General features: G+C 38.1%; 1 protein-coding gene across 5 annotated transcripts in view; it reads left to right on the top strand.

Moving 5' to 3' along the window:
- The first annotated feature begins 2,422 nt into the window (after positions 1–2,422).
- LOC141411498 (ankyrin repeat domain-containing protein 26-like) overlaps positions 2,423–12,936 on the top strand; it is a 77,378-nt gene continuing 66,864 nt past the window's right edge. For 2 of the 5 annotated variants that reach the window (XM_074043679.1, XM_074043675.1), the window contains exon 1: positions 2,423–2,593. The gene's annotated coding sequence lies outside the window, so the exon portion shown is untranslated. The other 3 variants (XM_074043677.1, XM_074043676.1, XM_074043678.1) reach the window with 3 other exon arrangements.

Genomic DNA, 12,936 nt, shown 5'->3' with positions numbered 1-12,936 from the left:
ATGTGACAATATATTATACATAAGAATGGTTGACCATATACAATCATATATATTTATGGAAAATAATACACAGCTCTGCATGAAGAAGTACTACAACTCATAATGCCTTCCCAACAAAGTAGAAGGCAAAAAGTGAGAATATGTTGCTCTATTTCTCTGACAAGTCATGATTCTAAGAGCTCACATTAAAGTTTTTCAAAATTATAATTTCTTACTGAGTAATTTCCTTATATTCCCACTGGTACATAGATCACCAGCTTCATTTTCCTTCAAATGCTTCCAGGAATCCCCACTTTTCTTCTCTTCAACCCCCTTTCTCTCCCTTCTTTCTTCCCTAACAGTAGTACATTGTTAGAGTACCTTAAAATGTAATCATGAATTCAAAACCTTAAGTGGCATTCTCAATTTTACCTGTTTCAGAAACTTGATCAGAATTACAGCTCATCACACATGGTCTTCCATTTCTCTGATAATATACACCTAATATATATTTTCTTTGGATAGTGGAACATACTAATATTCACATTTGAAATAAACATTCTTTAAAAGGACTTTTAAAAAGTATATTATATGGCTTACTTTTCATTTGTCCATGTGGCACATTTCTTCCTCTTTGGTCTGAAACCTCAGGTAAATTAGCAACACCCTTCCTTGGAAGATGTGATATTCTCTGTTAATATTAGCATAAGTAATGAGTTGAATAAAGATACCCTGATCACATTCTAAAATGGCAATTGAATTTCCTATTTTAAATTCAAATAGACTTGAAAGAAAAATGAAAGCATTGGAATACAGAACCCCATACTTGCTCTATATATTAAGACTACAATTTACTACCGTGTAGGCATGATGTTGTAACCTGGTCATGGAAGTTCAGGCAAAACTCATTCAGAGACAGAATTTTAGCATATGGGCATATTTCATCAAGGAATTGGAATTAACTTCAGAATATTTAAATCTACATTGCATTCCTCATAAAATTAATGGAAACTTTAAAGCAAATTCATGTTTAAGGAAATTCTAATAGCTGGAGGGGCAAAATAAAATATATGGCATGAAAGAGACATGATAGTATGTCATGTTGAGTATAAATGGACTTAGAAGCTGCTTATGTAGGTAAATATTGGATTAAACACTAATATTTCACTAACATTGTATTGGTAGGAAAAGAGCTTGGATGAAGTGACAAAGTAAGGAAAATATTTTCTAGGTGAAGTTTAAATAATATCAAGCAAAAATAGGATCTAGAAAGCAATTCCTTCCCAAACAAGAGAGAAATTCAAAATGAAATACCAATCTTCAATGAGAAAGGAAATGTAAGAATATTCATTTATTTGTAAAATGACTGAAAAGTGCCAGGCACTTGTTTACACATTTTTTTTTCTATGCCTCAGAGTAATGAAGAGGACCTAATGATGGATATCTACTTCCTGCTTATTGTTCATTTTGGAACTTTCAGAAGAAAATGATGAACAAATGTGGACCACTCTTGTCTTTTCAGGTTTGATGCATACTTCATTTTCTGTCATGTCAACACAGCATATCCCTAAATTCATACAATCAAGGTACATGTAGTGTTTATGAGCATATCGCAAGGTAGGCAATCAATACCAAGAATTGATTCATGGTCAGTGGACTTAAAACACCTTTGGCAAGGCAACAAGTACAACCAAATACATTTCTACAACATATGCATGCTAACAGTTTACTTCAAACAGAAATTTGTATAGAGGCATTCCTCTGTGTAAACTAAGTAGCTTTAGTCCTAATACATCCCAATGTCTAAGAACGATGGGGCATAACATTTCTGAAAACATTTTCTGATTTCCTCATTGAAATGAAAATAACACAGAATGTTCTATGTACCTTTAGCACCAAATGTTGAGCTCTGGAAGGCAACTTTCTCTTAAACCGTATGATGTTGGAGACCAGTCATGAACCCTGGACTGGCATATAATGGAGTTTGCACAGCCTCTCCATGTAGAAGTTTGCACAGCCTCTTCTACCATATTTTTCCCAGTACCTGGTGTCTTGACCTTTGTTCTCACATCTTGAAGAATACAACCTGCTGTGTCCACATACCAGCCCACTGATGCAAAACTAGATAAAGTACCAGAACTGTTAGGAGACTCCCTGATGCCAGATTAATCACTACCTTAGATAAGGTGTCCTACGTGCCTTGATGATTCCAGAACTGATGTGTTGTAATTAAGTTTCATTAGCCTTAGGAAAACTAGCCCACCCAACCTCATTCCTTTCACCTTGCATCAAGAATTGTAAAAGCTTGATTTTTACCTGAGTCTTTTCCTTGTACTGACCTATTAAAATAAACACTTGGGCTCAGGGAGGAGCTCACGTTTCCCATCAGGAACATGCAGCCCTCTGGTCCCCAGCTTTTTTGTTGAATGTCTGTATGTCTGTATGTCTGTGTGTGTCTTATTTCTCATTCCATATTGCTCTTCGTCAGGTTCACGCAGCATGCCCATCCAGGTTGCGGGCAAGTGGCGCCCATCCTTGCGGTCTGACTACAAGAGAACTCATTGGACAAGGTGAGGGAACGTGCTCCGAAGGATGTGCCCACAAGGAAAATAAGGTAAGGGGAGAGAGAAATTCTTAATGTAGTCAGGAGTAATAAATATGGGACAAACTAGATCTAAAGAAAGAGATCACTATGTATGTATGTTTAAAACTAAAGGTCAATCTAAAGTCTTCAATGTCTAAGAGTGCACTCGAAATTAATGCGATCGTTTGTGTTTCATTGTGTAAATTTTGTGGATATTAATGTATTTGTTTTGTGTGTCATTGTGTGAGTTTTGTGTATGTCTATTGTATGATTAACTTATTAGAGACAAAAATCTAATAGCTATGGCAACAGTCTTATTAAAAACTGAGACTGACTCAAAACACTATTCCTAAAATTGACTCTTGCCTCAGCTGTTAAAATAAGTCCTAAAAAACAGAATGGGACACTTCTCAATCTGCTCCTAAAAATTAAAAAAAAAAAGTTATCAATGTACTGTGCCCACTTTGTTAATTTTTACATGTTCTTGAGCTCTTGAATCTATGCACACTTAAATTGACATTAATGGCAGCCTAATTTAAAATCTTTCTTACATATGCATATATTTAAACATCTTTAGGAGAATTTTTATTATAAAGTTATTGTAAAGAAATCAATAACTTCTGTTCTCTTCTCTCCCCTACCTCTGATGCTGCTACTTTTAAGAAAACCAGTTTTTTAAAGGCTATGTTAATCAGGTCTAACTAGCTACAGGCATTATTTTATGGACAGTAACCTTAATCTCATTGTGTCATAGGTGTAATTTACATTCAATTCTTTTATAATTAGATCTATTAGCAAAAGGTGTCTTTAAAAATAAGGCTAATTAAGAAAACAATTTTATTTAAATTTAAAATTCTTCTAAAAGTTATTTTAAATACAAGTTACAAAGTGAACAATCAGAAAGGATATAGATAGGTATTGAGTGTATATTTTGGGAAAAAGTTAAAGGAAAAAATGAATGTTTTTAGATAAGGAAGGATTTTGTAAAGAAGGGGTTGTCCTAAAGACTGTTTCAAATAAGGATAAGGACAAGACATCAAAGGGTTTAGTACGTTATATAAAGGTCTGAGTAAGTTTTAAAAGTGTATAATAAAAAGCTTCAGTGTGTAATAAAGTTAAAGTTGAGTATAATCTAAGAGTTGCCTAAAAGATTTTTAGGGTCATGTGAAACTAAAATCAAATTCTCTATGTCTACAAAATAACAAGGTTATCTTAATATTATTCTGCTCTGAGTAACATCTGCAGAAAACTGTTATCTGGATAGACTTTATCAAAGTAATTACTAGTGTTTTCTGTTGATCTTGTCAAGCTTTAGTACTACTAAATCAGAGTTCATTTACCTATTTTCTCATTTGTCTTAAATGACCACCTTATAACTGTGTCTATATTTTATCTAAATATGGTACAAACATTTACAAAGTTAAAGGTGTCAGCTTATATAAAATGATGAGCTAAAGCTCTGTTTTATCCAAAAGTGTTACACTTAACTGACCAGCTAAAGTTGTTTATCCAAAAGTGTTAACATCTAAACCTTTGACATATAAAATGCTTGATGAAACTTTTGGCAGGTGTGCTGTTTATAATCAGTAACATTCAGAAAAACCTTGCCATTTGAGCAATCTTGCTACTTAAAATCTGGCCTATACTAGTTTTAGTCAAATAAGTGTTACTGTATATGTATAAAATGTAACTATGCATCAAAAAATAATGCTATTTGGGTTCACAGGCATTGGCCCCCTAACTTAAAGAGAGCTAAAGTTAACAATGCCAGACCTTTACAAGCTTGTGTCCACGTGTTCCTAATTGTAAAAAGGAGCATTAGTGCTGCTGTTTTAATACTATAAAACAGCATAATTATTCTCCTAAACAGTCATAATTATTCTCCTAAAATACAGTCAACAATGGAAATAACTAAATGTCTGACAATTCCCAAACTACTTTTCAGTATTTTAACCATGGCTATTGTAAGTCTTTTCATTCTCCATCTGGGTCCTTCTTCAGAGCATTTACAATTTCCCAATACCTAATTTCAATTGAGTTTGGCCTTCTAAATATTTACGTTTGTTGGCTTTTTTCAAAACCTTTAACTGTTGTCTGTTGACATTCTGCAGCATTTTTAAGTTGTCAGGATATCACCTATAGTCCAGACAGAACTAAGAATGGGTGCCAGGTAAGCCCACTTCTTCTAAACCTCTTTTATTGCTTATAATTTGGTCAAATGGGTCTTATTGTAGCTCCAGATAAGGTACAAAAACAATCTCCCTTTTCAGATTTGGGACAGCCCTTATTGAGGAATGTACTATCCACCTCTCAAAAAATAGAAATCCTTAACTGATTTTCAAAAATTATTAGGTGATATAAATTTGCTAAGTCCTGGGTTAAAACTTACCACCCATGAACTGTCTCCTCTCTTTAAAATTTTACAGGGAGACACTCAATCATCTTCTCCTAGATATCTCACACTGGAAGGTTGTATGGCCCTGGCTAAGGTTGAACAAGCTATTCATAATTCTCAGAGAACTCATGTTAATTATTCTCAACCAATACAACTTCTTATTTTATCTACTACAAATCTACCCACAGGAATTCTTGGGCAGACATAGGGAGTACTAGAGTGGTTACATTTACCTCACTCCCCTGCTAGAGTAATCACTCCTTACCATAATATGGTAGCAAAATTAGTAGCCATGGGACATTTTCCCACTGTACAACTGCTAGGACTAGAACCATCCCTTATTATTGTCCCATTTACTAAGGAACAACAGGCTTGGTTATGGTGTACTGACACCATGTGGCAAAATGCATTAGCAAACTTTACAGGACAGCTTGGAGAACATTTGCCTTCCTCTAAACTTCTTAATTTTGCTTCTAAACATGCTTTTATATTTCCTGACAATATCCAAAAGGATCCCATGCCTCAGGCTCTTGTGATTTTTACTGATGTTTCAAGTTCTGGAAATGCTGCTTACTTTTCCTCTCAAGGACAAAAGGTTGTACAAATAGGTTTTTCCACTGTTCAGTGTGCTGAGCTTCAGGAAGTTACACTGGCTTATCAGGACTTTGCTCATGTTCCTTTTAATTTGTATACAGATAGTGCATATGTTTATGGTGTACTTAAGACTATTGAAACTGCTTATATGGGACCTGCTAATGATGAACAGCATTTTCATCTCTTCCATGAGTTAAGGGCTTTTTTACAACAACTCCAAAATCCCTATTTTGTGGGCCATCTCTTGTCCACTCTGGCCTTCCTGGGCCGTGGGCAGAGGGCAATTGCTTGGCAGATTCCTTGGTTTCTCCATTAATTTTACAGGTGAATAACTCATCACCAGTAAACCAGGCCATACAAGGCCCTTCTCAGTTCCACCAAAACTCCAGAGCTCTTCGTAAATATTTTCCTATCACCCGAGAACAAGCTCATCAGATTGTTAAGTCATGTTCAAAATATGCTCCTCATTTGCCTGTGTCCAGAGAGGGAGTTAACCCTCATGGTATTCGTCCTCTATCATTATGGCAGAAGGATGTTACACACATTCCATCTTTAGGACAACAGCGTTATGTCCACGTTGTTATTGATACTTACTCTGGTTTTGGTTTTGCCTCTCCAAGATCAGGAGAAGCAACACGCCATGTCATAGATCACTGTTTGGATGCCTTTGCTGGAAGGGCAAGACGTTCCATATTAAAATGATAATGGTCCAGGCTACACATCTACTGCCTTCAAGGCTTTTTGTTCCTCCTACCAAGTTCTTCATACCACAGGCATACCCTACAATCCACAAGGCCAAGATACAATGGAACGAGCTCACCAAACTATAAAAATTCAATTACAAAGACAAGAAGGGGGAGACAGCTCCCCAGCCACTCAAATTAACAAAGCTCTTTTTACTTTAAATTTTTTAAATTGCTCTGATTCTGGCTTTACTCCAGCTGAAAAACATTGGGAACATTGCCATAAACAACATTTGCCACAGGTATTGTGGAAAGATGTAATGACTGGGGCCTGGCAAGGCCCTAGCTGGGTCTTGTTATGGGGATGAGGCCATGTTTATCATGAAGGTGCAGAAAGCCCAATTTGGATACCCTCATCGTTTGTGAAGACACATGGAACCCATCAGCCGTCAGATGCATAAGCTCCACCTGATGGAGGAGGAAAGGAGCCCAACAGGTGGAACTCAAAAATCAAAAGGCAACACCTCAGATTAAACATAGAAATGCATTGGAGCTTTTAAGAAATAGACTAGGGGAAGATGTTGGAGACCAGGCATGAACCGTGGACTGGCATATAATGGAGTTTGCACAGCCTCTCCATGTAGAAGTTCTCAGCCTCTTCTACCATATTTTTTCCCAGTACCTGGTGTCTTGACCTTTGTTCTCACATCTTGAAGAATACAACCTGCTGTGTCCGCATACCAGCCCACTGATGCAAAACTAGATAAAGTACCAGAACTGTTAGGAGACTCCCTGATGCCAGATTAATCACTACCTTAGAAAAGGTGTCCTACGTGCCTTGATGATTCCAGAACTGATGTGTTGTAATTAAGTTTCGTTAGCCTTAGGAAAATTAGCCCACCCAACCTCATTCCTTTCATGTTGCATCAAGAATTGTAAAAGCTTGATTTTTACCTGAGTCTTTTCCTTGTACTGACCTATTAAAAAACATTCTGGCTGAGGTAGGAGCTCACATTTCCCATTGAAAACCGGCAGTTCTCCTGATGCCAACTTTCTGTTCTGGGTTTTATGTTTGTATGCCTTTGTGTGTCTTATTTCTCATTCCCCATTGCTCTTAGTCAGGTTCATGCAGCATACCCACGCAGGTTGCCGACAAGTGTATGACCCTAAACTCTTCCTCAGCAGTCACACTGAAGTCATTTGCAGACCTCCAGGAAAAAATATATGGCTGACTGTGGAACTATTGGCTGGTAATAGGAAAGTGCAAATGGGAGCAAGTCGACATAATCATCCCAAAAATTTGAGAGAACCTGGTGAACAAATACTTAGGTAAACTAATACTAATGGCTAGAGGGGCAAACAAAGATGCATGCATGATAAGAGACTTCATGGTATGCTATGTGGAGTCTAAACAGACTACTTCAGAAGCTGATTCAATTAGGGAAACGATGGCTTTTGAACCTTAATACTTCACTAACGTTTTCTTGATGGGATTGGTAGTTGGATGACAAATTAGAAAGGAAATATTTTCTGTGTTTACTCTAAGTAATACCATGCAAGAATTAGATATGTTGTGCAACCTTTTGCCAATGAGGAAAGACATTAAAAATTAATATAGCAGGGTTTAATGAGAAGGGAAGCCTGAGAACATTTCTTTCTTTCTAAGTGTGTGAAACGTGGCAGGCCTGGTTTGCACATATTCTCTTCCATGCCTCATAAGAATAAAGATGACCTCATGATGGTTATGTTTCTTTCTGCTCCTCATTCATTTCAGGACTTCCAGGAGAAAATGATAACCAGATATGACCTAAGCAGGGTTTCCTGCTTACATTTTTTCTTCTCTGTCACCACAGCATAACTCTCATTATGTAGACTCGGGGAATTATGGAGCCTATCACATTGTAGAGTCTCCAAAACAACAATTTTTTCATGGTCAAGGCACTTAAAACATCATCAGTAAGACACAAAGCATGCACTGCTTCATTCATTCCAATAACCTGTTTAATAACAGTTTTCTCCCAAAGAGAAATGGATAGAGGACCGTTCATATGTGTAAACTATGGACAGCCCGGTTGACTAGATCTGAATGTCTATAAAACCGTAATTTATGTAAGCTGTATAAGGGCAGTCCTAGTAGATCCCAATGTCTAAGAATGACGGGGCGTAAAATTTTTGGAAACATTTTCTGATTTCCTCACTGCAATGAAGATAACATAGAATGTTCTTGGTACCTCAGCACCGAATGCTGAGCTCTGGAAGGCATCGTGCTCTTAAAAAGTATGACCCGCACCTCTCCCGCAGCAGAGACACTGAGGTCACCTGGAGACCTCCAGGAAAAACTACAAGGTTGGCTTTGGAAATGTTGGCTGGTTATAGGAAACTACAACATGGGAGCCAGTCAAAATAATCATCCTTCCATAAAAATCTGGGGCCCATCACTCTTACTTTGTTCTTATTTTCAGCTGCTTACAGGTGAGACTGAGATTCCATCTCCATCTTATATCATATGAACAGTTTGGGCACATACATACACAAATAGTGTTCAGAATATTGTTTTGTTACCTCAAATCCATGGGTACAGTTTATGTGCATTTCACCATCAACGCTAGAGACAGTAGTTAAATAACAGTGAAACTGAATAGCAGTGGTGGATACCTCTTTCTAAAGGATGGTCTGATAAGCAATACCATTTGGCTCAGGCTTCATGATGGAACAAAAGAAAATAATAAGAAGCTTATGTTTAAATACTTATGTACCAATGGTCGCTTATTTTCTCTGTCATCCTGCGCTTCTTGCTCTTCCTCTGATGACAGTTCTAAATTGGTATCTGCAGATAAATACAGGTTTCATTAACATAAACTACAAAGAAGAATTAGATAAACTGATAGTCTTTGTAATAATGCAAAAAAATAATATGTCTAAATCTTGCCCTGATAAAATTTGTATTCCTACCAGGCACAGTGGTTCAGGCCTATAATGCCAGCAACTTTGGAGGCAGAAATTAAGAGGATCGAGGTTTGAGGCCATCCCAGACAAAAACGTCAGAGAGTGCCCACCCCTATCTCAACCAATTCCTGGACATGGTGGCACATACCTGTCATCCCAGCTGAGGTAGAAGTGTAAAAAGGGGGATCATGATTCAGGCTGTCATGGCCAAATACGTGAGAAACTAATGCAAAACTAACCAAAGTGAAAAAGGTCTGGTGGCTCACAAGGTAGAGAACCCGCCTAGCAAGTGTGAAGTACCGGTACCCAAAAGGAATATTTGGATTTCTCTTTGCCCAACTAAGAATGTCAAGCTCAATCTTTATCTCTAGATCTACTACCTTAGAACATACTTCGGATTATCCAAACCTATAGAGTTGCACTTGAATGGACTCCAACATGTTGCCACATTGGACACATTCAAACACACCAAAGATTCCTGCACAAACATAGCAATCTATCATAAATGAACATATTCTCAGAAGTACAAGTAGGAACTAGGATAAGAAATGAAAAACTTCACACTGGGTGCTACTCTACACCTTCTAGTAGAAACTTTTAAGTGATCTGCTAAGCATTGACTTCATCAAATTTCTGCATCTTGTTAGAACTTTTCTGTGAACACCCTGCACCATACATCAGAGGTGCTTTCTTTGACTGTACCGACAAAATACTTTGGTTCTTTTCAGATCTGGACTAATTACACGGAATTTCCACAGCTATAGCTCTCCTTTGCTACAAAACCGGTCAGGTTTTCCTTCAGGAGATTTTTTAAAGGTGCTGTTACCACATAGATTCAAAGTTAGTTCTTTGCATGTCTATCCCTTTGTTCCTTGAATGAAAGGGACAAACTAGCAAATCATTTTGCATAAACAGTCTATACTTACTTTAACTGGCAATATTTTTTATATTCCTGTCGTTGTTGGGAATACCGTTTAAAGACTACAAATAAAAGGTGTGAGGGCTAGATGAAGTTCCCGATAAGGACACAGAATGTAGGAAGGGGTGAGAGTAAAAAGGCTCTAACACGAGGAGAAGAGAAATACTAAATATCTCAAAACATAGGTATGTGGCTGGGTTGTAAAACACGAGCAGTTCCACAATGCCAGAGAAACACAGGGGAAAGGAGCAGTGGTGGAGAGTTGTGAATTGTCAGTTTATCAAAGCCCTTTACACAATTGCAAAATGCTTGGATATGGAGCTAATTTTTTTTTTCCCTTTTGGTGGTACCGAGGTTTGAACTCAGGGTCTCAGGCTTCCTGGCAGGACATTCTACCACATGAGCCGTACCATCGACCCTTTTGGGCTTGTGATTTTTTAGGCAGTTTCTCCACTTTTTCCCGGGACCCTCTTCTGACATTGAAGCCCCTACCTATGCCTCCGTCACGGGCAGAATAACTGGTGTGCAGCGGCTCACACACCTGCCTTTTCTGTGAAAAGGAGGTCTCAAGGACGATTTCCCTGGGCTGACCTTCAACTACAATTCTTCTAATCTGCACTTCCCAAGTGGTTGGGAGTGTAAGCAAGAAGCACCATGCCCAGATGACATTGAACTATCACAATGACATTCACATTCCCTCTTCTATCACTCAAGTGTTTGAGCTCTCTCTAAATGTTCTCCTAAAAAGAAAAGGATCATCCATGTTCACCTTTCCAAGAGCGATAGCGTACTCTACATGTGTTAGGATGATGAATGTAAAAAGCATGGGTATTAAGAGAGAGATATTCTTTAGTAAAAAAAAAAGAGAGAGAGAGAGTAGAACAAAAATGATGGACGTAAGAGCTTGTGGAATGAATCCAGAAAGATTTAAGGCATGAAGTTTTCAGTACTCGATACAGAATAATTTTTGTTAAATAAATAATTGTGCGAGTTTGGATCTCTGGAGAACGACACGCTCCTTATTACATGAAAAAGGTATACAATGAAAGGTGAACTGAACTACACAACATGTTGACGTAGCTGGTGTTTGCTTTGTTCTCTTAGTGTGGAACGTCCTTCTCTATTGCAGCGACTCATCTGGGTGTAATGGTTGCAAAGTCCACCTCTGGTACCTACAAACGATGTCAAAAATGATGACAGTGGCTGGGATGTATATGGATACTAGAGCATGGCATTCACATGAGTGTGAGTAAATCACCAACACCAACTTAAAAAAGGAACACAAGACAGGAACAGTCAAGGGGAAGAATAAGAACAGGAAAAACTCCAGGGGAGGCTCGTCAATGATGGGCATTTGTATTGAGAACTAACACTATTTCTGTAGCTGAAACAGAAAACCCTCTGAAAATACAATGCCCAATTTAGGGGTTATGGAACAAATGACACATATTACACTATATTGTGTAACTTATTATTTCACATCTGACTCCCTGTCTATCTAAGAGAACTGAATCAACTCAAACACACATTAGATGCAAGTGATCAAAAGGTTGGGTGTCCAAATGGAATTGAAATGGATAGTCTTTTCTTCTGCCTTGAAGTAGCTAGCCTTGTGTGTTGCTACCACCTCCTGACTAGCTGAGATCTCAGGACAACACCAGTGTGCCATACAACTGAATAAACGCGTTTTATGGAAATGGAGATTGACCTCAGGGCCTCGCACTCACTAGCCAAGTGTCCTACCGCAGGATCCATCCTGTCAGTCGTCCAGTTACATTCCTGAACTTGGAAAACACTTACACTTTCTTAACTAAATCCTGGTGCTCCCTAGTGGTTCCAAGCTGAGAACTTTTTGTGTACTAAGAGACAAAACAAGACAATGTTCAGTTTAAATTTGCATTTTGTAAACTTTTGTCTACTTGAGCGAAGGTGACTCACACCAGCACACCTCGCTACCCAGGAGCCTGAGATCAGGAGGACACCTTTCCAGGTGAGCTGTCACAAATTATTTGTGATACACCATATCCCAGCAACGGGAGCAAACTGGACTGCACACGGGGCTCAAGTGGAAGATGTCTGCTTTGCAACACAAAACTGTTGGTTCAAATCCCAGTCTCACCACCAACAACAAAATACTTTTATCTAGACTGTGCAAGTCTTTTCCTTAAACATCAATGACAGCCTTCAGATATGCATTGCTCATCGCAACTCCTTACAGCAAGTTAGGGATAAAAACAGGTAGCAATGAGAAGACTACAAGCCTCAAGCCTCTCTTCTATGTTACTCCGCTTCTGTTACGAGGAATTTTTAATGGAACGTTTACCTGATTGGAATGTGTGCAAAACCTTCCTCGCTGATGCCTTAGTTGATACACAGTGTTTCTTTACAGTGATAGGCTAGATGGGGTATGAAACAAGATATGTAGTGGTTATTGGATGATATTCCATACTGTACTACATTAAGAATGTGAAACATCTTAAAGATAAGGTCAGCACATTCAAGTTATTACCTTTGAGGGAGGATGCATCTCAGGACGTTCTGAAAACACAGAGATATACATTTGATTACAGGAATGTGGTGAGGTTGACCACACTTTCTTGCACAGTAGGTGGTCATTATCCCCAAGACAAACCATGGACATGACTGGTTTATTGATTTATGTGTTTTTTGTTGTTGTTTAGGGTGGATGTTTAACTTCTTATTTTTTGTTCATTTGTGGGTATAAGACAGCCACATGGCAGAAATAACAGGAAAAGAAGAGTGATCATCCAATGTCACTTTGTATATATTTCTGTAAGGGAAAACCTATACCCAGGCTACTAAGTGTGCGTCGGGA

The sequence above is a fragment of the Castor canadensis genome, chromosome 10, assembly GCF_047511655.1.
Source record: "Castor canadensis chromosome 10, mCasCan1.hap1v2, whole genome shotgun sequence".
NCBI classification, from domain to species: domain Eukaryota; kingdom Metazoa; phylum Chordata; class Mammalia; order Rodentia; family Castoridae; genus Castor; species Castor canadensis.
Note: the sequence above shows the minus strand (reverse complement) of the source record. Positions and strands in the feature narration are given on the sequence as shown.